We start from the raw sequence: 4,015 nt of genomic DNA, 5'->3' as shown, positions 1-4,015 counted from the left end.
TAAAACACATACAGAAATATGCTAATGATATAAAGTAGAATACTTCTAATATTAAATATTACTCTCAAAATGTAAGAATATAAGTATTAGGAATAAGGGAATATCAAAGATAAATATGTAAAATTTTGAAATTCTTCTAAAAAATATAACACATAAAGGTAATTTTATCACTTAGTATCATGAAATTCCAAAAGTTTCAGTCTAAAGAGATGAAAAATAAGATTCCATAAAAATTGTTATATTTTTTTAATTTTATAAGATGTATATAGTTTAAGTGAGTTTTAAATCTTTAATTTTGAAATCATTATACTTTAGTGTACTTAAGAAACACATTTTTTATTAAGAGGAAAAATTGTAGATCAATTATATGGAGATTTTAAATAAAAAAATAGTTACCAAGCCTCAATATTTAATTGACTTATCTGGCCATGGAATCCCACAGTGAAAAATTCCATTTATAGAAGATTATGCAGCACTCAGAGTTTTAAATGTTATATTATGTTATAAGTTAAATTTATTATATTATTTATTATGTTATATTTGTAGAAGGGATTTTGAATATAAATATTATATTATGTTATGTTAACTATGTATGTTATAATTATGATTATATTAAAATTATAATTATGATTTCAACTTTTTGAAATACTAAAATATCAAGAATAAACACGATGCTCCCAGCGTAGCTGGGACTTTTGCTAGTACTCCCTTATTTAAACGTGCTATTGGCATATGGCATCCAGCGTCTTTTATTCCATTTTTAGAATATTATTTCTGAATATACTTATAATCTAACAGTTCAAATTCAAAAACTTCAAATAGATGGCATAGATCAAGTGCCAAAGGGGTGGCAACTCTTCAATTTTTAAATGACGATCCAAATCAAGAGAAAAAATTTAGGGCGATTGAGCAGATTGTGAGCTCTCTCTCTCTCTCTCTCTCTCTCTCTCTATGTGCTGAAATTTTCTATTTGCTGTGTTTGATCGGACTGGCTGGGGACTGAGGAGCCGGCTGGCCATGACAAAGATGGTCTTCCCAATCTTTACGAGCACCAGTCCCAAGTGAGTGTTCTATTCATTGTCGTTTAGAAAAAAAAAAAGAAATTTTTTCCTGTTGTTCTTGCTTGTTTGATTTCTCTGATTAGAGCTCGCAGGTGGATTTGCTGCTGAGCTTTTGCCAGCAACTAAAATTCTCATCGGTCGTGCTCGTTGGTCATGACAACAGTGGATTGCTTGCTCTTATGGCAGCTGCCAATATCTTGACAACTCTAAGCTCAACACAGGTAAGCTCCAAGCCACTGTAGTTGGATCATCTCATGGATTTTCATTTCTGTGGTGAAGGTGGTGATCAAAGGTGTGGTTTAGATCGTGGTGAGCTCCTCCAGATATCGCCATTTGCTCAAGTTTTGCTCCACACTTCTTTGGGACGGCACATACTCCGGCCATTGCTGTGCCCGGAGATGGCGAGAGGCCATGCCTGGGATGATGCTTCAAAGATCACCTCCAAAGTGATGGAACTTTACAAGGTATGAGGAAAAATTCGAAATTGATCAAAAGAAATCCATGATTTTCCGTGTATACATAGGTATCTTTTCTATCTTGTTGTGATGTCTAGGCCATTTTCTTCTCACAAACTTGCTACTGGACAAAATGAAGGAGACCACTAAGGAAAGTGTTTGTCAATCTCTCCTCCGTTGCGCATATCGCCTCTTACAGTGGTGGAATCCAGTTCTCAGACCTTAATGACAAAACCTGGTACGCCAAACAACTCTCTTTTCTCGTGAGCTTACATTCTTCCTTTTTTCTTCCAAAAGGTACTCTGACACTAGAGCATACAGTCAATCCAAGCTCGCAAACTTTTTCCACGCCAAAGAACTGGCAATAAGATTCAAGGTATTCGTCTAATCTCTCCCACCTTTCTCTTTCACCAATGCTTTCTCTTTTGCTGATTAGGCCGAAGGAGTTGACATCACAGCCAACGCTGTTCATCCAGGATTTATAATGACACCTTTGATGGCAATTAGATTCAAGGTATTCATCTAATGCTTTGAAATCTCTCCCACCTTTCTCTTTCGTCAATGCTTTCTCTTTCACTGATTATGCCAAAGGAGTTGACATCACAGCCAACACTGTTCACCCAGGGTTTATAATTATGCCTTTGATGCGGCACACATTCTACATAATGAGTTTTTCTGTTTGCCTCGTCATTGTTTTCGGTTACTTATGGAACTTACTTTGATCTTCATGCAGGGTTTCTCAAGTTCTTCTCCAGCTTCCTTTGGAAAAATGTGCCACAGGTAAGAAGAATTCTCCCAATTATCTGGAAGATTTTCATGACTAATACGTGATCGATCTCTCAGGGCGCTGCTATGACGTGCTACGCGGCTTTACATCCAAGCCTCAAGGACGTCACCGGGCAATACTTCGTGGATTCCAACAAATCCAACTGTAGCGCTTATGGCAGAGCTCCCGAGCTCGCTCACAAGCTATGGACCTTCTCCCATGAGCTTATAGACAAGCATTCTCCGTCCTAAAGGTAAAAGGTTGATGGTGCTAGAGAGCGAGCAAGCAAACGAGGACAACTCGGCAATGATTTGTGGATAGACTGTATTTACTCTTCTCGAAAGCTCGAACTCTAGCTTGATCAAAAGTAAGACGCGTTGCCTACATTGCACATGACTAAAACCTTGGTTTTGAGCATGTCATCCATCGCGTACTTGACTGGATTCCAGAGTCTTTGATCCCACCGTATGGCTGGCTATCAACGCGCATGCTTGGCGAATCATTGAGGCAAACTCCTCCAGCCTGTGAAGATCAAATAATCATCAAACAAACGATCAATACTTTCTATATCTCAAACTCAAAGCTACCTCTATGTGCTCAAACGCATAGAAGGCCTTGTTTAGATCATGCATAAAGATGCCAGATTGGAGACCGTAATGTGTGTTGTTAGCTTCCTTCACGGCTTCCTTGAAATCACTGCGTCACCACCGTTTTAGTTTAGAAAAAAAAAAAAAAGAGAGTAAATAAGAACTTCGGTAGCTAAGAAACTTTGAGAGCTTACTTGTATGAGTAGAGAAGGATCATGGGACCAAAAATCTCTTCCTTCCTTGCGTCCGTGTCAAAGGGAGCGTCTTCCAGGATCATTGGCTCCATGAAAGCTCCCCTTCGCTTACCACCAACTAGAAGTTTGGCACCTGCCGATTATGTCTATCGTTCATGCTCTTCTCCACTATAGCTGCTGTCGACTTGGATATCTTGGGCCCGATGGACATGTCGTCTTGGCGAGGATCTCCACCTTTGAGTTTCTTAACAGCAGTGATCAATGCGTCCTTCACCTACACAACCAGCACCAGATACATTAGATCAAAGCTTGATTTGAGAACAAAGAATACGATAGAATTTAAAGAGGAGTGTCGGATACCTCACCTCTCACATAAAGACACAGCATGTGAATGCACGACTGGCCGCTTTGATAGAATCCCCTGTGGTGCTTTTGTTATATATGCTAAATCCATTTACAATATCAACATATTCCCACTTCAACTCCAATGGATGTAGATAGTGGCAATAGAATTTAAGTGTTATAGATAGGTTTTAAAAGATGACAAATATATAAACCATTACTGAATAGTAAATAGTATAGATTCTTTTAGTTAAAAACCAGATAGTGGAGTATTTCAACCAAGAAAGAAAATAAAAGAATGCTATTATTTTGAAATATAAAATACTAAGAAATGTTAATATGTTACAAATTAATTTATTTTTCTATTTAGCAAAATTGTTGATGATATAAATATCCAAAACATGCACATACTTGAGGAAATTTTAAAAATGTCATTAGTTTTGGAGGATTTTTATAATAACAATTAATTTTGTAAATCATATTTAGTCTTCAAGAGTAGAGCTTTCTACAATATTCATATTAAAATTAATATAAACCATAACTGTAAATATTACTTTTTATAAATTTTTTGATAAATAGTTGTTATACATGTGTTAGATGTCAATTATAA

General features: G+C 36.6%; 1 long non-coding RNA gene and 1 pseudogene across 1 annotated transcript; one reads left to right on the top strand and one right to left on the bottom strand.

The window, feature by feature from the left end:
* The first annotated feature begins 1,007 nt into the window (after positions 1–1,007).
* LOC9641133 lies at positions 1,008–2,533 on the top strand (annotated as a pseudogene).
* Positions 2,534–2,727: 194 nt separating this feature from the next.
* On the bottom strand, positions 2,728–3,085 carry LOC9641134. The gene is made up of 3 exons (XR_002991477.1): positions 3,064–3,085; positions 2,870–2,978; positions 2,728–2,804 (listed from the first exon to the last, which is right to left on the bottom strand). It is a non-coding gene; the product is annotated as an uncharacterized LOC9641134 (long non-coding RNA).
* Between the last annotated feature and the right edge of the window lie 930 nt (positions 3,086–4,015).

Source organism: Selaginella moellendorffii, unplaced genomic scaffold (assembly GCF_000143415.4).
Source record: "Selaginella moellendorffii unplaced genomic scaffold, v1.0 SELMOscaffold_333, whole genome shotgun sequence".
NCBI lineage: Eukaryota > Viridiplantae > Streptophyta > Lycopodiopsida > Selaginellales > Selaginellaceae > Selaginella > Selaginella moellendorffii.
The sequence above is the reverse complement of the archived record's forward strand: the minus strand, read 5'-3'. Positions and strand labels throughout refer to the sequence as shown.